At 37.4% G+C, this 24,628-nt stretch overlaps 1 protein-coding gene across 4 annotated transcripts in view; it reads right to left on the minus strand.

Moving 5' to 3' along the window:
• Nucleotides 1–23,994, minus strand: part of PIGR (polymeric immunoglobulin receptor) — a 47,211-nt gene extending 23,217 nt beyond the window's left edge. Inside the window, exons 1-2 of one of the 4 annotated variants that reach the window (XM_070745558.1) lie at nucleotides 23,813–23,944; nucleotides 23,508–23,593 (exon numbers count right to left, since the gene is read on the minus strand). The gene's annotated coding sequence lies outside the window, so the exon portion shown is untranslated. Of the gene's footprint in view, nucleotides 1–3,920; nucleotides 4,099–23,507; nucleotides 23,594–23,812 lie in introns of those variants that run through there. The other 3 variants (XM_070745557.1, XM_070745560.1, XM_070745559.1) reach the window with 3 other exon arrangements.
• Between the last annotated feature and the right edge of the window lie 634 nt (nucleotides 23,995–24,628).

Consider the following 24,628-nt stretch of genomic DNA (forward strand, 5'->3'; position numbering starts at 1 on the left):
ATTACAACCGGAGTCTCCCAAGAAGCTTGATCAACCGGCTCCAGCACGCCTTGGGCTATGAGTCTATCGAGCTCAGCATCCACCTTTGGCCTTAGGGGAATCGGAACACGGCGGGCCTTTAAACGCACCGCCGGCACTTGGGGATTTAAACTGAAAGAAATCGGGGTTCCAGTATAACGACCCAAATTGCCATCAAAAACTGCAGGAAATTCCCTAGACAGTTGGTCAAACCCCGAATTTCCCTTAACAGAGTTCACCCCAATGACTGAGAGACCCAATGACTTAAACCAGTCTAGTCCTAATAAGTTGGAAAACGGTCCATTCACCACAATTAGTGGCAACTTGCCCACGAAGGTCTTAAAGCGGACAGCAAACCGACCCTCCCCGAGCAATGGTATAGGTGATCCTTGGTAGTCCCTCAAATTCAGAGAGCACGGCAGCAAATGATTCTTGCTCATGCCGGGAAAACAGCGCTTCAATGTGGCCCAGGAAACCAACGAATGAGCGGAACCCGTGTCCACCTGCATCTGGCAAGGAGACCTGCCCAGTTGAACTTCCACTGAAATCTTCTCTGCGGAGGCAGACGTCTCCCTGACATACGTGGCTGCAGCACGCGGTTGACTGTAAACAGCATTACAATCCTCCTTGCGGTTGGAGGAAAACTTCCGTTGCCATCGGGGGGTGAAATTTTGGAAATCCCTCTGTTCCCGAGACGCCGCAGGGGGAGATCTGCGAGAACGGCAGACCCTTTCCACCGCATCGGCGGCATGCCGCATCCCAGAAAGGGCAATTTGAGCGAAAATGATTATCCCTGCAACCCCAACAGGGTGACACCAGGGGACGAGGGCGCGCGGCAGGCACCTCTCGGCTGCGATTGGCCGCCAGCCGGCAAACTTCTTCTTCCTCAGCCCTTACGCTGTCATCTTCAGGGAGGGAAACCTTCGTCTTGTCAGGTAAAACTGGCACTTTTTGAGTTACATTAACTGTGCTGTCCATGGCGGCTAAAGATTTGCGTTGACAGCTCGAACGCGCGAGCCTCCGCTAATGCTGTTTGAAAGGTTAAGTCCCGGGTTGCCAAAAGACGCCGCTTGAGGCGACTGTCTCTCACTCCAAACACCAGCCTATCCAGCAAATAATCATTTAAATCTGTAAACTCGCAGTATAATGCAGCTCTGCAGAGGGCAGCCACAAAATCGTTAATCGATTCCCCTTCCGCTTGGTTTCTCTGATAAAATGTATAACGGCGGGCGCACCAGGAAGGGGCCGGGGCATAGTGTTCCTGCAAGGTCTTCAAAAAATCCTGCCAAGGAATATCATTGATTGAGACTGGGGCGAATAAAGCCCGAGCCGTCTCAAACATCTCGGGACCACAAAACCCGAGAAAGTAAGACCTCTTCCTATCGCCAGAAATTTCCGTGTAGCCATTAGAAATTAAAAAACAGTCAAAACAGGCAACATAGGAGTCCCAGGTCTCCCCTTGTGGATTAAAAGGGGGAAAGGTCAGCTGTACAGACATCCTCACTTACTGTCACTACCGTCACTAGAATTCCGTGACCAAAAGGCTCGATCCTTCGTCGCCAGTGTAATAGCCGAGGCCTTATTTAGAACAACACTTTATTAACAGAAGTCATGCCAGGACAAGGCAGGTACAGGCTTAGGGAATATACAGTAAGAACAGGCTTTATACACTTGGCTGGCTGAGGCAGAAGCCAATCCACAAACAGTAACTTTCCCGCTGACATTGTAACCGGGCGTCTGTAACCAATCAGTACCCTGGATAGCGGCTACCAATAGACTGCTCTCCCGGCCGGCTGTTACCAACCAGACATAACACTGGGGAAAATATTTTGAGGAATTAAATAAAATTATGTCAAAATACGTGTGGCAAGGGATAAAAGCAAGAATAAGACTAAAATTGTTACAATATTCTAAAAACAAAGGGGGGGGGGTTGAATTGCCAGATTGGGAATTATATTATCAGGCCTCTCTACTTACATGGATGGATAAATCTGAGGCATAGACAATTATTAACATTGGAAAGACATGATCTTCAATTGGGATGGCATGCCTTTTTATGGTATGGGAAACATAGAACATAAAGATATTTTCAAAGACACTATGTTAGAAATGCACTATTGTTAGTGTGCACAATTTTTTAAGAAAAACCATATTAAAAAATACCAATCTGGCTCTCTATCAATGGAGTCATTGATATATCCGAATATTGTTACCACTGAAAATATTACAAGGTATAAGTACATCTTGAATAAAAAGGAGGAACTTAAAACCAAGCAAGAATTGAAAAGAATAGATTTAGCATGGTGGCCGCGGCACCGACTGTCTGGAACCAACTCCCCCCAGAGATTAGAACTGCCCCTACTCTTCCTGCCTTCCGTAAACTCCTTAAAACCCACCTTTGCCGTCAGGTATGGGGGAATTGAAACATCTCCCCCTGGGCATGTTTAATTTATACATGGTATGCTTGTGTGTGTGTCTGTTAGTATATGGGTTTTTTTAAATCTTTGGATTATTTATGATTTGTTTTACTCTGTTGTGAGCCGCCCCGAGTCTTCGGAGAGGGGCGGCATACAAATCTAAATAATAAATAAAATAAATAAATAAATAAATAAATGTGCAAATACAATCAACATATGAGAAAGATGCTAAAGTGTACGGTTTCTCTAAAGAACCAACAGAACTTGACTAAGTATTAACAGGGACAGATGAAAAAGTAATTTTAAAAATCTATAGCTTCTTACTGAGGATCAAAATGGAAGAAGATCAATTAAAAGAAATAATGAAAGTATGGGCAAAGAATTTTGGGTATACTATAGAGCTAGAGAAATGGCAGAAACTATGGGATAGGAATTATAAAATAACAATAAAGAACTACATATAAAGAAAATTTATATCAAATGTTTTTTAGATGGCACTTTCCAACCGCAAGATTAGCAAAGATGTTTAAGGATATGTCTGCTAAGTGCTGGAAATGTAACCAGATACTGGGCTCATATTATCTTATGTGGTGGACATTCCCATAGGCAAAAATATAGTGGACAAAAATATATACATGGTTAGAAAAAATAGCAAAGCAACATATAGAGATCTAAAGCCATAAATATTTTTATTGTGTATTTTACCAGTGAAATATATTAAATGTAATACATATCTAATTCTAAATGTATTAATAGCAGCCATTGTGTTTTCATAACAATGTAAAAATGAAGAGATTCCTACAGATGAAATTGTAATTTAAAAAAATATTAGAATGCAGATAGATTAACACTTAAAATTAAGAAGAAAGAAGGAACTGAATATTTTTAAACATGGGATTTGTTTTATGAATGGCTAATCAGTAGAAACAGAAGTTACAAACCTAAATGTATAAGAGAAGGATTAATTACAATGAAGATTTACTAAATCGGGTAAGTAAATATTACTATTATTAGGTGATCATTGCTGATGTTAAGAATATTATTTTTAATATTACCAATAATATATCTCCAGCTCACTTGTACTCAGAAGCACAGTTTATATAGATATTGAATTTGTAAAAAAATAAAATTTATACTTTTTAAAAAGTAGATTTAGGTAATTATTTCATGGACTCAGTGTCTGAACCAAGACAAGCTGAAGAATAAGGCAGAAATCACCTAATTTTATAATGGTCAGAATAAAAGTCAGCTTTCATATTCAAAATTGTAAGTTTCTTAAATGTTATTTGGAATCCAGATCCACACCAAGGAACTTTAATTAGATTCCAATTTAGAAACTATTCCCATATCTTCTCTATCCTTCTGGGAATTATAACAAAGTGAAATTTGATGATTCTGTCAATGTCTGGTGTAGGCGATTTTGATAAGATGCTACAAAACAAAACTCTTTAGAACTTTACCCCATTACTGCGCTTTGGTACCTACCTTTTTTCTCCCCCTATTTTTTTCCCTGGCATTCTCCTTGCGGTCTTTTACACAAGTATTCATCAGAAGAAGAAAAAGAGAATCCTAGGCTACTGAAGACTTGCCAAAACCACTCCTTAAAATTCTAAGTTTACATCAGATTTGATCTTTGTTCCCTGTCCACATTGAAGGAGAAAAATGAAGTTTACAAGATAAATGTTTGTGTTTTCAGTCATAGTTTACTCTGGGCAAACCAGATGAAAATCCTCATAGGTTCTTAATAACTTAAATTATCCTAAGCCACCTGTTGAAATAGGGGTATTCTGCAAAATGCCATTAAGATAGGGACCATTGGTACTTTGGTAAAGGGATGGAGTTCATAAAATGGGAAATGTACCTTGGAAGGCCTATTACCAGCTCCATACTCCTTGTGCTACTTCAGGGGTTGGCGGAGAGACATAAAATGGTTATTCCTTGATCAACATATGACTAGATTAGAGACTTATTGTGTTAGACATGGTGTGCAATAGGGCCCATATCTCTTGTTGCTATAGGAAAGCAGTATTTACCTTTTTAAAAAAATACACATGCAATTATTTTTATACTTAAGACTTGCTTTGCTGTGATTTTACTTTTGTGTTAACTTTTTGTGCATGTACTGAACTTAAGAAAATTATTATTTGTTTATATAACTATCTGAAAGACATGGAAATCATTCCAAGTAAATGGAAATATGAAGATACAGGGGTTTGGTAAAAGCTACGATAATGTCACAAAGATATTGCATTACAAAGTCTGTGGCATTTGCAGAATGTGAAGATGCATGCAATGTCACTTCCCTCCACAGTGGATACTTGTGCCTGAAAAGTAGAGTTGTGGGTGTGATTATTAGGAAAGTAAAATTTTGATCCAACTTCCTTATTTAATAACAAGAACAAATGGTTATTGGTGTAAATGCCCAGTGAATGATGTTTTCATCCTTTATACTTTCAGAGGCTGTTTTAAATTACCAAAGAATTTATTTTTTGGCCTTCAAGTATGGACTTTGTTGTAAAGGGTATTTCCCAACAACAAAAATATTTTATTTCCTCCTTTGGTTAAATAATCTTTTATTGGGTTTTCTTCCTCCTGCTAAGATATTGCCCAATGACTAAATGCTTCAGGCTGTTGATTAACTCCTAAGCAGTGGGAAAAAAGTCTTTTAAAATTTAAAGCCCAAAGTAAACTTTTAAAACACATCCGAGCTACTAGTTTCATTAAAATAAACAAAGGCAGTTATCTGCGGTGGAATTTAATGTTCTCTTTCTGATGACTGACTTTTTTGTTCTATTAGAAACCTTACAAGGGTTAAAATCTCCTCCAGAAGTTTGGAGATTGTATCATAGGATTTCATTTCAGAATTTTTCATTAGCTTTAGGATGGGAGGACCATTTCTCTTATAAGATAATTATGCACCTTGGCTAAAGTGACCAGATTTTAACATTGCTAAAAAGGGTCACCATTGACGGGGAGAGGGTGTGGGCCTCTTGATTAAAAATTTGGTGTATATAGAGCAACAAAATACTTTTCTTTATCTCTCTCTTCCTTCCTCCCTCCCTTTCTCTCCCTCTTTCTCTCTCTCTCTCTCCCTCCCTCTTTCTTTCTCTCTTTTCCTTCATTCCTCTCTATTTTTTCTCTCTCTTTCTCTCCCTCTTCTTTCCTCCCTTTCTCTTTCTTTGTCTCTCCTTCCCTCCTTACCCCTTACTCTCTTTATTTCTCTTTCTCCATCCCTTTCTCCCTTTCTCTTTCTCTCCCTTCCTTTCTCTCTCTCTCTCTTTATTTCTCTACCTTCCTTTCTCTCTTTTTTCCCCTCTTTCTCTTTCTCTTCCTTCCCCCCTCTCTCTTTTTCCTGCTCCTCCATGCAGCCTCCAGGTGGGAACATCTAAAGAGCACCCAGTGTGCTGCTGATGAATCCTTGAGCAGCAGGAACACCTGATGAAGAAGAGCCAAGATGGTGAATCCACTGCTTTGGCTTCTATGGGAAACCACCTGAGACTCGCCAACCGCTCCGCCTATCCTGTCTCCCTCCTTGCGAGGGGGCGCAGCAGGCAGGCTGAGGAGCAGTGGTGTCAGTGCCTCTATAGCAGCATCAACGTCCCCTACGCCTATCCCATCCCCCCAGGGTGGAAGCTGAGCTGCTTGCCGGCTGATCCCTTCAAGCCATCCGATCGCACAGTAGGCAGCTCCAATGCAATCTCCAGCCAGTGTTCAAGTCGCCAGCTGGTATGTCAAAAAAGCGGGACTTTTTAAAAACACGATGGGATGCGGGACAAATTGGCAAAAAGCGGGACTGTCCCATGGAAATCGGGATGTCTGGTCACCTTAACCTTAATACCATCCAATATTATATTCTTCTCAATTATTCCACGTTAATTAACTTCTATATATCTCTGGAGTGAGATCTCATTCAATATGCTGATGACACTCAGTTATACACTGCTGCCCCAGGCTGGTCTGGATATGCTAAGGAATTTTTAAACCTAATTACTTGTTTTTTTCAAGAAGCAACAGAACTTTTCTAGGTTTTTCTTTAAAGACGTTTTGCTTCTCATCCAAGAAGCTTCTTCAGCTCTGACTAGCTCTGAATGGAAGGATTTATATTCCTTAGCTGTTCAATTGCATTATTTTAGCAGGTCATTAAAGTCACCTGGAAGTTTATCTGTGTCATTAGGATCACGTGAGTGGTGCAAATTAGTGTAGAGCCTTTTGGGATTGTTGAAAGAACTGTGTTGTATATTGGAGTTAGACGATGTTGTATCCTTCAAAGAAAAATTGAGAAAGTCCAGCTGCCTCATGAAAAAAGCACCTTTGAGACAACCATGACCTGGATGACTGAGAATCTCCATAGACTAATTCCCAGAGGTTTTAAGAGATTGTATGGAGAGAACCAAGCCCAAAATAAAATCAAGCCAAGACAGAGTTTTTGTGCACTTATAAACATAATAGCTATGTGATAACTTCAACCTGGTAATTGCTCTTGATATGGTTATGCTCCTCTGAAAATGCTGATCCATCACTTAATAATAATAATAATTTATTAGATTTGTATGCCACCCCTCTCTGAAGACTCGGGGCAGCTCACAGCAACAGTAAACATTGTATAACAAATCCAATAATTAAAACCATGACTAAAAATTCTTATCATTAAAAAACAACCATACTACCCAATCATAACCATATATAAATCTTACTAGCCTAGGGATACATCAGTTAGTCCATCCCTGGTGACATAGATGAGTTTTCAAAGTCTTGCGGAAAGTGAGGAGGGTTGGGGCAGTTTGAATGTATGGGGGGAGTTGATTCCAGAGGACTGGGGCTGCCACAGAGAAGGCTCTTCCCCTCAGTCCCGTCAGACGACATTGTTTAGTCGATGGGACCCAGAGAAGGCCAACTCTGTGGGACCTAATCGGATGCTGGGATTCATTCGGCAGAAGACGGTCCCATAGGTATTCTGGTCCGATGCCATGTAGAGCTTTATAGGTCACTACCAACACTTTAAATTGTAATTTTGCACTAAATGTTGTGGCTTGAGCAGAAGGTGGAAACTATAACCTTGATGATTGGAGTGTGTGCACACTATAGCTTTGTCTTTGGCTGCTTATGGTTCTACTTGTCAAGAACAACATAGCACATCCCAGCCAAAGTTCAGTGCTTTATTTGCTCACATCATGTATCTTGCCACATTAACCTATATTATTCTAACTCTTTAATACCCTGAAAGATCCTAAAGGTAAAAGTAAATGTCCCCCCCTCACCAGCATAAGCTCTAGGGGCAATGCTTATCTCCGTTTCTAAGTCGAAGAGCCAGCGCTGTCCAAAGAGGTCTCCATAGTTATGTGGCCAGTATGAATAAATTCTGAAGGCACACTGAGCACTGTTACTTTCCCACCAAAGTGGTCCCTATTTTTCTACTTACATTCTTTACCTGCTTTTGAACTGCTAGGTTGGCAGAAGCTGGGACAAGTAACAGGAGCTTACTAAATTACGCGGTGCTAGGGATTTAAACTCCTGACCTTCTGATTGACAAGCTCAGCATCTTAGTCACTGAGCCACTGCATCCCTTCTAGGTAGATCCTAGGGAGTAGTCATCCTAAATCTCTTCCTCTTTCTCCAACCAGACTCCTGTCTGTTGTCTTGCTGTCCCTTGTCTTGCCTCCCTTGGAATATGTTCCTTTCTTCCTGGGAAATTCCTTCACTATAGTCCGCTGCACCATTCCCCCTTCATAGACACAATACATAATATTAACCTATGTTGGATTATTTCAATGCACTCTACATGATTAAAAATGATTTGGAAGATGCCATTGGTTTAGACTGTGATAACCAAGCTGCTAGCTAGAAAATCTATTATTGCAGAGCTCTGCCCAACTTAAAGTTACCATATTGATTTTCAGTAGACCTCTGGGGCCAATAAATGTGCTGGTTATGGCAAGGGCCAGGTTAGCCTCATCATATATGATCTTCCTTTCCAACTGAAGCATCTGGGAAAGCTCAACTTAGGTTATCTCTTTCATAAAAGTCAAAAAGGGCATGGGCATGAGGCTTTATCCATGGCAACCCCCATATTACAGAATATTCTGCAACCAGATGTAAGCTTGGCTTCAACTATACTTGCATTTAGAACATTTTTCAATGCACCTTTGTCCATTTAGCTTTTGCCAAAACCTTATCTCCTCTACAACTACCATATTTCTAGAAAACTCAGAGTTAGTGCTTCCAAATCTCCACAATATGCAGTTTTTTGTTTGGTATACATCTATCTACCATCTATCTATCTATCTATCTATCTATCTATCTATCTATCTATCTATCTATCTATCTATCTATCTATCTATCTATCTATCTATCTATCTATCTATCTATCTATCCATTGATAAATCAATCTACCCACCTATCTACTTACCTATCTACTGGAGGGTGTGTATCTGTGTGTCTATGTGTATGTGCAATATGTAAATTCTACCTTAGAATTTAGCCCTTATTAAATTACTAAAGATAGCATCTCAACATTGCTGTTCATTATTTATTGCAACAGGGAAAAAGTGAGTCGTCCACTAGAGAGAGAAAACTGACTAACTATGGTAATATAAATCACGGATGTGTATATCAAACTACAGGAACTTGTGGTATAAGCAGACTTAATCTGAGCAAGTACATTTGCATGCTCGCTCTTTTACCACCTGGCTATGCAGTGGTTTAGAGTATTTTTAAAATTCTTATTATTCATGTAATGATTTATGAGAAAAACATGTAGTGCTGTTCCCAGCTTTACTTCTGCTATTACTAAATATTTAACAGAATTGTTGGAGTATTAAGCCTATTTGAAACTTGTAATGTAACCAATTTCTTCATAGCTGATCGTATTTCATTTGTCATACAGACACTAAAATTATGCAAAATATGTATGTACACCTAAAATAGTAAATCTGAGGTGTGTGCAGATGTGAGTGTAACTTTATTAAAATCTTTAAAGTTGCACAGCTCTACCCCTTTAAGAAATGTCATTATAAATCTCCTGAAAACATGTACATTTAAACCTTTTAGTAATAGTATGGTACTTTTTTAGTAGAACTTTGGAAGAAGGGTGACAGCTTTCTAAAATGATTTTCTTTATGTAGTTATTACTGTAATTCTAATACTAAAAATTATCAAATTGCATTGCAGGTTAAATATTTATTCCAGCATCTACAGTATACCATAAAAAACACACAGTAAACAGAATTTTTATAATTTATTCTATGCTTTGCTTTCACAAGCTTTGCTATTATAATTTTTAAAATGACCAATATGTTTTACAGTGTAAAACTTCCTTGAAATCAATTGCATAATTATTTGTATTCTGGTTAATGGAATTTCATACTGAACAGTCTGTTTGTGTTTTCACAATGTTAATGCATGTTACCAAGGCGCATTTTCCAAGCATCCCCTTGGAAACTAAGGCAGACTCTAACAATTACGTATATAATAACTGTTGACTTTCATTGTACTAAGACCAAAATAAAGTTTTTTATTATTTATTATTATTTATTATTTATTACTTAGATTTGTATGCCGCCCCTCTCCGAAGACTCGGGGCGGCTCACAACACGTGGAAACAAATCATAAATAATCTGACAATTTAAAATATTAAAGATTTTAAAAAGACCCCATATACTAACAGACATACACACAAGCATACCATACATAAATTAGACATGCCCAGGGGAAGATGTTTCAGTTCCCCCATGCCTGACGGCAAACGTGGGTTTTAAGAAGTTTACGGAAGGCAGGAAGAGTAGGGGCAGTTCTAATCTCCGGGGGGAGTTGGTTCCAGAGGGCCGGTGCCGCCACAGAGAAGGCTCTTCCCCTGGGGCCCGCCAACTGACATTGTTTAGTTGATGGGGCCCGGAGAAGGCCCACTCTGTGGGACCTAATCGGTCGCTGGGATTCGTGCGGCAGGAGGCGGTCTCGGAGATATTCTGGTCCAATGCTATGAAGGGCTTTAAAGGTCATCACCAACACTTTGAATTGTGACCGGAAACTGATTGGCAGCCAACGTAGACTGCGGAGTGATGGTGAAACATGGGCATACCTAGGTAAGCCCATGACTGCTCTCGCAGCTGCATTCTGCACGATCTGAAGTTTCCGAACACTTTTCAAAGGTAGCCCCATGTAGAGAGCATTACAGTAGTCGAACCTCGAGGTGATGAGGGCATGAGTGACTGTGAGCAATGAGTCCCAGTCCAGATAGGGCCGCAACTGGTGCACCAGGCGAACCTGGGCAAACGCCCCCCTCGCCACAGCTGAGAGATGTTTTTCTAATGTGAGCTGTGGATCGAGGAGGACGCCCAAGTTGCGGACCCTCTCTGAGGGAGTCAATAATTCCCCCCCCAGGGTGATGGACGGACAGATGGAGTTGTCCTTGGGAGGCAAAACCCACAGCCACTCCGTCTTATCCGGTTTGAGCTTGAGTCTGTTGACACCCAGCCAGGCCCCAACAGCCTCCAGGCACCGGCACATCACTTCCACCACTATATTGAAAAGGGATTCAAATAGAAATTTTGTAAACCATTTTATATATATATATACTCACACACACACACGTATATAGCGGTGGGCTATGGACCGGAATGCTAAATTGTGCTTGCTGCCGTGGCTCGAAAGTTCTTGAGGAGCCAGCGTGATTTTGCTGCCACACCTGTGGAGGCAGCAAAATTGCGCATGAAGCTGCAGGTGCACCCGTGCTTTGGTGAGTTTTTTTGCTTCAGCACATTCCAAAACACGGGCGTACCTGTGGCTCCGTGCACGATTTTGCTGCCTCCACAGGTGCGACAGCAAAATGGCGCTGGCCTCACAAGAACTTACGAGCCATGGCAGCAAGCACCCACCGCTCAGTATGTGTGTATGTGTGTGTGTATGATTGTTTTGTCTAATCACTCTGGTGTATTGAATGAACGTCACAGCTCCTTTTTGCTTCTTGGCCCTACCAGGGGCCATATTCCAAGGCAGATAAGTTGTTTTTTTAATAGTCGATAACTATAATCTATAGGTCAAGATCTTGGCATATTCGAGTTTTTTCCTGTGTAAGTTTCAGAGATTCCTGGCAACGTTTTGACGAGGTCCCACTCGTCATCTTCAGGCTGGTGCATTTGGGCTTGTGCTAGGGCAAACAAAGCATGATCCGGCAGTAAAAAGAGGGATCCAACACTTTTATAACTATAATCAGGTGCTGACTGTTAGTTGAGAAGGTGTTTGCATGATAATCTTTTAGCAATAGTTTAATTGAAATTTCATGTTTGTACCTGGTCTTTTCTGTCTGACAGGATGGCTTATAATACCACATAATGTTTATGATGGTAGACAATGTAAAATTTCCAAAACTTTAGATAAGATTGGAAATTTGAAAGAAACATGTCAAAACAAGACACTGGTAAACCACTTGCTTAAACATACCATGAAAACAATATGGACATATCCAAGTATTTACTAGGAGTCAAAATTCATTGTTATGATTTTAAATATGGTTAAGCCTCAAATAAAAGTTATAATAAAATAGATAGGGAGCCACTTTTCTTATTCCATTTGAGGTTGCCATTATACCTTTTATTTGTGATAACATTGTGCCTACAATTCAAATTATAATATTAGAATCTTGGAAACCAAGAATGTAGTAGTTGAGAAACCAGAAAGCCAGGAAGTCTAGTTCCCTCTTAAAGTATAAAAGCCAGCTATTTTGACCAAACATTTTCTGTTAGTCAACTCACCTCACAGCATTGTTGTTGCACGGAAAGCATTCAGACTATTCAACGTATATTACTGTACTTTGAAGTGACCAACAATAAAAGTGAGAGGAAAATATAATAATATATTTGTAAAGAATGAAATAGCAATGGATCACCTGGTGAGTATGATGATATCATTTAGGATTAAAATTAACTCCTGATAATCAACCTGCAACTCATAATTAAAATGGCTATTAAATCTTGAAGTACTTGGAAATGGACAAATTCCATGCTGCTGATATGAATAAGTAGCAACAGCAGAATCAACATATCATAAATTAATATAATTGGCTATCATTTATAAGCAGGAAGTTTATGGGTTAGGACTGTGTTCTGTTCTGGAGACTTCACCTACCAAAAGATATTGATAAAATTTAATTGGCCCAAAGGTAGGCTACAAAAATGGTGGAAGGTCTTAAGCATAAAACTTATCAGGAAAGACTTAATGAACTCAATCTGTATAGTATGAAGGACAGAAGGGAAAGGGGGGACGTGATCGAAACATTTAAATATGTTAAAGGGTTAAATAAGATTCATAAGGGAAGTGTTTTTAATAGGAAGGTAAACGTAAGAACAAGGGGGCACAATCTGAGGTTAGTTGGGGGAAAGATCAAAAGCAACGTAAGAAAATATTATTTTACTGAAAGAGTAGTAGATGCTTAGAACAAACTTCCAGCAGACGTAGTTGGTAAATCCACAGTAACTGAATTTAAACATGCCTAGGATAAACATATATCCATCCTAAGATAAAATGCATGAAATAGTATAAGGACAGACAGGAGGTCTTTTTCTTCTGTCAATCTTCTATGTTTCTATGTTGTACATATTCTACATTATATGCATATATTTAGTCTAGAAAATCTCACTCATATGTAAAGGCATTGAGATTGGCTGGAATGTGTCTGTGGTCTTGGTCTCATCCTATCTGGGTGGAAAGATAGGTATCTTTGCAATGATCGAAATAAAGAACTCTAGAAAAGTGGTATTTGCAATTCAGGTCAGAGTTTTTATTGTCATCAGAATAAGATTGTTTTTAATTGCAAATAATTTCATAAAAGAACTTTTTATGTCAACCTTAGCATATAAAAAGGGGGAGCAAGAAAAATATATTCATTATGTTATAGAAATTAATGCCATCTATCCTTTTCCCAAAGCCATGACTTATATGCTCTTTCTAATTTGATAACAGCATTTTAAATACTGACATTCTGATTGGAGTTTGATGGATGAAAAATATTTTACTTGTCTTATATCAGTCTTCTGAAACCTGGAGGGTCTCCAAATGTGTTGCATTACATTTATAATTAAGGACATAATCCCAATGGCCATGCACATGGGAATTAGTAATGCAAATAGAGAAAATTGAAAAGGCTAAATTGATTTTGGTAAACATTTTTTTGAATTAGAAAATTATGAGTCCATATAAGTACCCCTTGTTCCTGCTTCAAATGTATTCAGGAAACATTTCCTGGAGTGATTAAAGAAGGAAAAGATAATAGACCTGAAACTTTTTTAATCAGCCTATTTTATTAATTATTAATTATTTTATTGCAAGACTTAAGCAAAACAACTGGACAGATAATAGAATTCCAACATATAAATGATTATTTAAATCCAGCTATAGGAAGAATCAAATGCGGGTGTTCAGTAGGATTTTACCATTGTAAGTATTATCCATAAGCACTTCTGTCATTCCCAAGACAATTACTTGCAATTACAGAATTACCCAATTTTTGGTGGCCAATGTTTGCACAAGAACTTGACCACAACATGGAGAAGTGAAACATTTTCCTCTATTTCAGTTGTAGTGCTACTTGATATTGTGTAAGTTAATGAGTCCCTTTTTTTTGCATTATATTTTAATGAGATGGATTCTTAGAGTTTGGGGAGATATTTATTATACACTAAGCCTTTCAAGAGGCTTTTAGTAGACCTTACTTCATTTTTTTCACACTGGAAACTAGCAGGAAATCATATTATCAATATTTAGTGATTTACATTGAAAGGGATGGGAAAAATATTTTGGTGCTTCATCTGTGACAAATGTCTGAATAAGGCCAATGAATTTCAGTGCACTTTTTCTGATAAGATCATTATTGTTGGAAAACAGGACATCTAGTTTGTCTGTGTGATACGTTGCACATAGAACATGGTCTGTAAAATTTATTTATTTATGCTCTACCACATTGTGTGACTGTCAATTAAATTAAATCAGTAGAGCTCACACCAAAATTAATTAGACTGGAAGTCAGAGAGCTTTCCAAGATCAATAAACCATTCACATTGGGGTTTGAACAAAAAAAAGTTAAGATGTTGGCAACAAGGTATATATTAAAAGGAGTAGAGCTTCGATGGCCTAGATGCATTTACTTTCTTGACATTTTTAATCCTTCCTCTGACAGATCTGTATGCTGATTGTCATAAAATGAAAAGTCTCCGTCATAGGTTGTGAAAACATGGCAAAGTCAATATAGATGTTGCACTGACAATGTGAGTGGCTTATTTACTCATTATAAATCAATAGCACCTTCCTTTGTTTCCTATAAGGTAAAGCAATTGTGCTTTATCCAACAGGCAGTTAGCTCTTTTTTCAGAAACTTTGAAAATATAGACATTTTCATAGAATTGATACCGCCCACACACACATTATTTAGTGCACCAGTCTAGAAACCAAGAGATGGATCATTCTAGTTCTGACTTAACCATGAAAACTAGCTAGGTAACTTTGGGACAATCACTCTCTCTCAATCCAACCCATCTCACGGGGTTGTAGTTGTGGGAAAAATAAAAGGAAGGAAGGTATGTTCATCACTTTGAGTTACTTGTAAAAAATAAAGACTTGGGATTTTAAAAAAAGAGAGTTGTAAAATAAAAAACCCAAATAATAAATGAATTTTAAGTGGTACCATTTTTTCTTTTAAAAAAACCCGCTTTATTTCACTTCATTGCATTTAGTCTTATTAATGGCTTCTAAGACTGAATTCAAAGCAAAAGTGCTCCTGAGAGTGAAATACATGTGCCTGAAGTGGTTTGCCACTTAAAAGCTAGTTCTTTTCTAGCATTGCAACTATGAAATACACCACTGATTCATGTGAGCTAAACGTTATTTTATTTTAAGAATCATGTATTTTAGCATTGAGGGACACCAGTGGAGTGGTTAGATATGGTAATGACCAGTTAGAGGAGATAATGAGGAAATATTATGAAGATTTGTATAAAGAGGAGCAAGTGAAGATAGAAGTCCTCAAGGTTGGGAAAATAGTAAGTGAAGAAGACAAACAAATTTTGAATGCAGAAATTACACAAGATGAAATTGCTAGAGTAATTAAAGGGTTAAAACAAGCCAAAGCACCGGGCCCAGATGGGTTTACAGGGGAATTCTATAAAACTTATGTGAATGTTTTGCTGCCGCATTTGGGGAAATTGTTTAATAATATATTGTCAAATCGTGATATCCCGCAGACATGGAAGCTTTCAGAAATTGTTACCATTCCGAAGATGGGTCGAGATTTAAGAGAGCCTGGGTCTTACCGTCCGATCAGTTTGGCAAATCAGGATTATAAAATATTTATGAAAATACTGGCAAATAGATTAGAAAATATTTTACCAAAAATAATTGAAGAGGATCAATATGGATTCGTGAAGGGAAGGAAAATAAGTGAACCAATTAGAAATGTAATGAATGTGATGCACCATGCTACCGCTACTAAAAGGAAATTGGGAATTTTGAAATTAGATGTTTATAAAGCGTTCGATAAAGTTAACCATAGTTACTTATATAAATTATGTAACAAATTAAATATGGGGGAAAAATTTTGTGAAACTATAAAAGAGATTTATAAAGGAAATGAAGCATATATAAGAGTGAATGGACAAAGAACGCAGAGTATTAAAATATTAAACGGCACCAAGCAGGGATGCCCTCTGTCTCCAAAATTATTCGTAATAGCAATAGAGATCTTAGCAAATAAGATAAGACAAGATAACACTTGGGCAGGATATAGAATAGGGGAATTAGAAATGAAAATAAATTTATTTGCAGATGATGCAATTATATTGACCCAGACCCCGATGGAGATGATTAAAGGTATAATAAATATTTTACAAGAGTTTAAGCAGGAATCGGGACTGTCGGTTAATATGGAAAAATCAGAGATTATGTGTTTAAATACAGATCCGAGAGAACAGATAGAAATTAGGAAAGAATCAGGGTTGAAATTAGGAATTAAAAAAATAAAATATTTGGGAATTTGGTTATTAAAAAACCCAGTGAAAATGGAAGAGATTAATTATAGAATAACATGGAGGAAAATGTTGAAACAGATGAGGAGCTGGAAAGATAAAAAGCTAAGGAGACTCTCTAAAATAAGAGCTTTAAAAATGATGATAGCTCCCAAGATGATGTACCTATTTCAGGTGCTGTCGGGGGGGTTATCGGTATGTAAGGTTAAAGAGTGGGACAAAAAATTAAATTATTGGATTGAAGAAGATAAGAGACCAAGAATAAGAAAAAAGTGGTTAATTGCGAATGAAAAAGAGGGGGGATGGGGTGTTCCATGTTTGGAGCTGTATAGGGAAGCTTTTCAAATGGAAAGGTTAATGGAGTTGCAATTAAGTGAAAATAAATGGGCGAAATTGGAAAAACAGATAAACGGGATGAATAATAGAGAATTAATTTTTAGGAAGTGGAATAGGAGAGATATAGGAAAATTAATAGGCCCAATGAAAGGGACTATGGAAATTTGGAAAAAATGGCAAGGGAAAATAGGATTATATAAATCTAAACTGTCATCGCTTTATGTAATAAATAGAGAAAACGAAATTAACTTAAATAGGGTTATAGGAGAGTTGAAGGGAAGAGGGATAACTAAGATAGAACAGTTATACGAGAAGGATGGCAGGCCAAGTAGAAATCGCATAGAATGGTGGTTAGGTAAGGGAAGGTGGCTACAAATAAATGCAATATGTAAATATCTAAATGAAAGGGAGAATAAAGAAGTATTATGGCGGGAGGAGACAGGGTTAGAGAAAATAATAAGAGAAAAAAGTGAGGGGATAAAGGCGCAAGCAACTAATATATACAAACTGCTAGTGCAGTCAGATGGGGACACGATTGATGGATTGACTAAATGGTGGCAAAATGAGATATTAGTAGAGGTACAAGAAATGGAAAATATAGTAGAAGATATAAGGAAAATTAAAAATACAAGAATTAGGGAAATGAGAAGGAAAATATTACATAAGTGGTATTTTACTCCCGTTCAATTTGCACATTTTCAGCAGAATGTTAGGGGGAATTGTTGGCATGGTTGTCAAGATAAAGGAGTGTTTATGCATATGTTTTGGGAATGCCCGATAGTGCAGGAATTTTGGCAAAAAGTGAAAGAGGATATCAATGGAATGTTAAATATACAATGGACAATCACTAAGGAAATGGCAGTACTAGTAAAAAGCAATGCGATGGGAGAATTTAGGGAAATAAAAAAAGCAGCCATAGAAAGTGCTCAGGCAGTAATAGTTTTGGGTTGGAAGGATGCGACAAAATGGACAATGCAAAATTGGTATAGGTACATGGTGGATCATATTCAATTTGAAATTATGGAAAAAAGGATAAATTTGGATAATGAAACTGATTTGGGACAGCTGATGGGACGGTGGGACAAGGTAAGACGATATATGACGAGCAGAATCCGAGACCAAGCTACAAGAAATAAACTAGAATCACTCTATAATATGTAGACAGATATATTGCTCTTGGGTTAAGTGGATTAAAAAAGAAATACCCCCAATTTGGTGGTGGGGAATGTGTGTATGTCGGGGTGATGGGCACAATTCACATTTCACTATGCACTGTTTTATGTTGTGTGATTTTAAATTGTTAAAAATCAATAAATAAAATATTAAAAAAAAAAAAAAAAGATTTCCAAAGCCCCAAAAATAATTAACTAAACTTAACTATTAACTAAATGAAACTATTCCTTGAATGCTAGACTCAAAGTATCATGTTTTTGAAAGTTGAGGAACATATTTATGTCTTTGAGAGATTCAGGGAAAAGGATTCTTTCTTTCTTATTCCTATAATAATATAACTCAAAACATAACTAAATTTTCATCCTTTTTAAAAAAAGTTCTAAATCCTTATACAGTACCTGGACCTGGAATTAGAATATTTATTTTCTCAGAATAACAGGTTGTCCTTGGCTTACGACCATTTGTTTAATCACTGTTCAAAGTTACAATGGCATTAAACAGCGTGATCTATGACTTATCTTTGCATTTATGAGTGTTGTAGCATTCCTATAATTACATGATCAAGAACTAGATGCTTGGCAACCAGCATGTATTTATGATGATTGCAGTGTCACAAGGACCATGTCGTTGCATTTTCGATCTTCTTGGCCACTTCATATAAGAAATGGGAGAAGTTGGATTTAATTAACAACCATGGTTAAAAAATGTTGTAAACCTGGGAGTGGTCACGGATGACTCACTTAATGACCACATTGCTTAGTAGCAATACATCAGATTGCAATTGTGACCTTAAGTTAAGGACTACCTGTATGCTTCCTGGAAGTAAGCTTACAATTTTGATATACTGTAATTCACTTCAAGTAGCTCCACTGACAAATTCAGTCTTAGTGAATAAAGATAAAGATTATAACAGAATACTAATGCATTTAGTATTTATTACTTTGTCACAAATTTGAAACCCAGTGTCTGGAGACATAAGTCACTCATTTGCTCTGATGACTTATGGGGGGGAAACTAAAGCTATAGATATAACACAGGGACCAACAATAATATTGGACTGTAGTTCTTACTATATATTACTTCTGATCAGTGAAGGGCTACCAAAATTTTTACTACCACACTGCAGGCATGGCTTATGCAGGACACCCTACATTTTATTTCAACATCTTTCAATGCAAATTGGATGCTCTGGGGTGGAGCTCCATTTTCACTACCCCACTACATTTCCCCCCATGTCCGGGCAGTAGCCCACTCCCTGCTTCTGATGCTATTAACTACATCTAATAAGAGCTGGGGCTCAGGATCATAAATCAATACCTAAGTGCACATTTTGAAGCCCAGAGCAGCATGTAGCTTAAAGAAGTTGGCTATATCCCCAACATTTTCCCAAATTCTGGTTATACATGAAATGTATGCAAAAACAGTCCTTGCATCAAATCACTTCTAAAACTGATAATTTTGCTACCCATTGATAAATATTGTCTGATGCAAAACAGTTACAAAAACCTCAAAGTTTGACTACTGCAATGCTTTCTACTTGAGGCTACCTTTGAAGAGTGTTCAGAGAATGCAGCCGCATGAGCAATCATGGGCCGCCCGAGATATGCCCATGTCAGTACAGCACTCCATGAACTGCAATAGCTACCGATTAGTCTTCAAACACAATTCAAAGTGTAAAGCCCTACATGGCATGGGACCAGATTACTTATGGGACCATTTTCTGCCTTATACATCCCAGCGGTCAGTCAGGTCTCACAGATTTGGCCTTCTCCAGGTCCCATCAGCCAGACAATGTCATCTGGCAGGGCCTAGGGGAAGAGCATTCTCTGTGGTGGCTCTGGCCCTATAGAATCAGCTCCCTCCAGAGATCCATACTTCCCCCATTCTCCCTGCCTTTCGTAAAGTTTTAAAGACCCATCTCTGCTGGCAGGCCTGGGGCCATTGAAATTTTGATACCTTCCCCCACACAATGAATGAATTTCTGATGTATGATGATGGAATCTGTTTGGTTGGTTTTTAACTATGGTGATTTTTACTTATAATTTTATATAGATTTCTATCATGGTACTTGTTGTAAGCCGCCCTGAGTATCAAATCAAATCAAATCAAATCAAATCAAGTCAAGTCAAGTCAAGTCAAGTCAAGTCAAGTCAAATCAAATCAAATCAAATCAAATCAAATCACAAATAAATCAAATCAAATCAAATCAAATCACAAATAAATAGAAAATAATTACAGAATATAGCTCTGGAACAATCATATTCAATTATACGTATGGGCTGATTTTTTTGAGTGTGACCTCCAAAGGTCTAGCTATAGATAATAATCTGTTTTGTTTGGGAGGCTTGGGATAATTTTGATGCTGGTGTTTCAGAACCATATTACAAGCATCAATATAATTTCAGATATGAAATAGTAAAGAAGATTATTCAAGGCTCAGCTGAGCAAAATAAATTTCTGATCCAAATCTTTTTTTTTCAATCCTTCTATTTTTTAAAAAAAATCTTGAAACACTTCTCTTTTTGTTTCCTCTAATCACTAACATCTGGTGCAATACTCCATTTCTTAACAATGGGATGTCTAAAGATCTCTTAACTCCAGCACTGCACATCCATCCATCTGTTGATATTATTAAAGGAATTATTATTCTGCATATAATTGTGCAGACACCTATATGTAGGAGATATGATTTGTAATCTGCACAATATTATTATACTATTTTTGTAGCCATGCACAAATTATACTGTGATCTATATTTATTTCTTAATACACTACCTAATATTTGTAGATTTTCATGGATACAGGTATGACGGTCTTGGCATATTCGGGTTTCTTCCCGTGTAGGATTCAGAAATTTCTGGCGACGTTTCGACGAGGTCCCACTCGTCATCTTCAGGCTGGTGCTTCTGTCCTGAAGATGATGAGTGGGACCTCGTTGAAACGTCGCCAGAAATTTCTGAATCCTAGACGGGAATAAACCCGAATATGCCAAGACCGTCATATATATTTTGTTGTTTTACAACAACACAAAGATTGGAACTTCAGCCTGATGATGGTGAATGTGATTTCACCGAAACGTCGCATAGACATGCAAAACATTACACAGGGCAAAACCCGAACTCAGAACAATCTACATATATATATATATATATATATATATATATATATATATATATATATATATATGTGTGTGTGTGTGTGTGTGTGTGTGTGTGTGTGTGTGTGTGTGTGTGTGTGTGTGTATGTATAATCTTTATTGAATACTTACATTTAAAATGACAGAGACACACAAAAAGAAAAAATACACAAACAAAAACATAACATACAAAAGCTTACATCTTTATGCCATATAGGCTAATCTGCTGGACCTTATTAGTAATGAGGACTACTAATGAACAGAGAGAAAGACAGCACAACTTCTCTGGATATTTACCAATTCCATAAACTAAATGTGGATCAAGGCAGAATAAGACCCTGGGGTCTTCTTATTCAGCAGATTTATTAGAAGGCACCTTATTTGTGAACTGAGTTAATGTTTTATCAGATTAAATTTGTGCTGCAATTCCAGCTCTATTTAACTTCTTGATGTTCTTGTTTTGCTAATATATGAGAATGTATTATAAATCGAGAAATGATAAATCAGGAGCTTGAATAATATCAAGCGGGATTGATTTAGTGCCAGTTATGGGTATATACTCTACTTGCCTTACAGAAACAAAATTAAGTTTCAGGAAGACCACAGCATTGGACTGCTTATACAAATGTTTGTTTCTTTGTTTAACACAGCAAAGTTATATGGCTACCCCTGTTAGAAAAAGTGACTATGAGTAATATATAATAATTAATGAATGCTAATCCCAGAAATACAGTTGCTATTATAAATGTAAACAAAAGAGAACAGATGGTAATTTCAGCCAGGCTAATAAGGAACCAGGTTTAGCCTAATGAAGAGAAGGCTTAGATGTGGCATTATAACAATTTTCCAATATTTGAAGGGATGTCACACAGGGGATTGATTTATTCTACAAAGCAGGACAACAAACAATGGGTGAAGATTTATCAGAGGTAGATCCAATCTGGAAATGACAAGGTATTTCCTGAGGGTGAAAATCTTTAATCAGTGGAACAGCTTGCCTCCCGGAGTTGTGGGTGTTCCATCACTGGAAGTTTTCAAAACAAAGATTGGACAACCATTGTCCGAGGTGGTATAAGGACACCAGCTTTGGGCAAGGAGGTTAAAGTAGAAGACCTCCAAGGTCTTTGCCAGTATTATGATTCTATAATTCTGTATCCAGAAGGGATGATGAAGGGATTATCACAGGGTAATACACAGAGAAAGGCTACATTTTGGAGAAGAGCGCATCAAATATCATTTCAAATCTCATAGCTTTCAAATTTCAAATTTCATAGCTGAGGTGCCGTGAGGCTGCAGCAGTCTAGTACTGAAATGTGATTTGCTCTTTATAATTTGTCTCCCTGCATGTTCAGTTTTGGGTTTTCGAACTACTATAGTTCTGCATTGTGATTCACGTCCCCTAACCATGGCTCGTGTTCTGACCTGGTTAAGGTTGTGGTTTTTTTTACTATGAACAATTATGTTTTAGGATTGCTTTTGGATCTAGTCTTAGTTTTTAGTTTTGGCACAATACAACAGGAAGTATAGAAAAATAAATAAAAATGTTTAGAAGTTGTTAAATTTCCGGCAACTGTACATTTCCATTATACTGTATTCCACTTATGTTGTCAATTTAATGGTCATTTGAAATTTCCAAAATTCCTTCGAAGAAATTCCAATGAAAGATTGGAATGAAAGATTCACAGTGTTTCCTGCAAATGCTTGGCAATATTTAAATGGCATACTGGGGACCTCCCTGTAAGAGGGATAAGACAAAAACTAAAATACTGAATTGATTTTAACCCACTTGTAGTAATCAAGATCCAACTGCAGTACAATTAAAAGATGCCTTTAATGCACATTTTAAGGTATTTTTTTGATTCATTGGAAGCCAGCCAGAGTCCTTTAAGATTTGGGCGGCATACAAGAACAACAAACAAACAAATAAATAAAATATATGAGTAAAACAAAACAATTTGTCATATCTCCAGAATTTGAGCAAATATCCAAACCTTTGTTAGCTGACTGCTGACCTCAGCTGCAAAATGTGCACTTAGGAGTTGATTTATGACCCTCCACATACATTGATCCCCAGTTCTCAACAGAGCTAGTGAATAGCATCAGAAATAAAATATTATAGGAACTGCAGTCCAATAACATTTGGAAAGTTACTTGCTGACTCTTGTGTCACGGCTATAGCAGGGACCACTTCAACCTCACCACTAAAAGTCATCAGAACAGCGATATGAGAATATTGGTATTTTAAGCCTGTTTAGATGCAAGGTTTCGGACTGTGACAAAATAATAAATAAAAAACACATTAAGATTCTATAAAAGTCTTTATTGGACCTATAGGGCAAATATTGTTTAAAAATAATTTTATTTATTCACAGGCTGAAATTCTAAGTGGAGCTATTAGAAGTGAGCTCATTGTAGGCTTACCTCAAGAAAATATAGTTGAGATGTTTGCAAATACATGAAAATTCCTCTACACTTGGTGAGTTGCTACTCTCTCATATTTTTTTCTTCTGCAGAGTATATACAAGAATAATTAGATTGATAATTGAACAATGTTAAATATTTTAATATATAGTACATACAGGCTGAGTATGAGCTCTAAGACTATAACACTTCTTAAAAATCTGCTTTGTTTTCTAATTTGGGATTTTGTTGTTGCTTTTTAGGACCATTATTACAGCCATTTATATAATTTCAGTAATGGAATAGTAAAAAAAAATATTACTCACTGTCCTGGTTTAGCTGAGTAGACTAAGTTACTGATTCAAATCTTCCTTTTTCAATTCTCCTCCTATGTTTTTTTTAACACTTCCCCCTTTGTAGCTCTTTGTCCCTGGACTAACTAAGTACTGCTGGTGCAATACTGGATTTCTTAGGAACTGAAAGTATTTAAAGACCTCCTCTTAACTCCAGCCCAGCACATCCATCCACCTGTTAATGTTCTTAAAGGAATATCAGCCACCCAAATGCACACAGCCATAAAGATATTATGCATATAATTGTGCAAGCACATATATGTAGAAAATATGATTTCTGGCCTGCACAATGTTATTGCATTTCCAATGTTTTATAATGGCAATAGGGAATATTAATAAATATTAGTATTGGAAGAAAGAAAACAGAACAGTATTATTTCTTGTATACTACCAATACGTACTTGAGAAAATAAAAATAAATAAAATAAAACTTTTCTGGATAATGTTTGCCAATTCTATAGCAGAAATGTGGACAGCCCAGAGCGAAGGGAGCATTTCTTTTCTCTGGGTGCTGCAGAAGTTTATTCCCTCTCCAAGCACCCAGAGAAAGGAAAATGCTTTGTTCGCTCTGGACTGCCAAAGCCTGCTTAAGTGCCACTGAAAGGCTTCTCTGCCAGCCCAGAAAAGCCAGAGATGGCCAGGATTAAAGGGGGAATGGCAGGAAACTGACTGGGCCTTCGTGCTGCTCTCAAATTTCCTGGGAAATTTTTCCAGACTTGGGCTCTTAAGTAGAAAATGGTTCTTAAGAAGAGGCAAAAAATTCTTGAACACCCGGTTCTTATATAGAAA

Source organism: Erythrolamprus reginae, chromosome 3 (assembly GCF_031021105.1).
Source record: "Erythrolamprus reginae isolate rEryReg1 chromosome 3, rEryReg1.hap1, whole genome shotgun sequence".
NCBI lineage: Eukaryota > Metazoa > Chordata > Lepidosauria > Squamata > Dipsadidae > Erythrolamprus > Erythrolamprus reginae.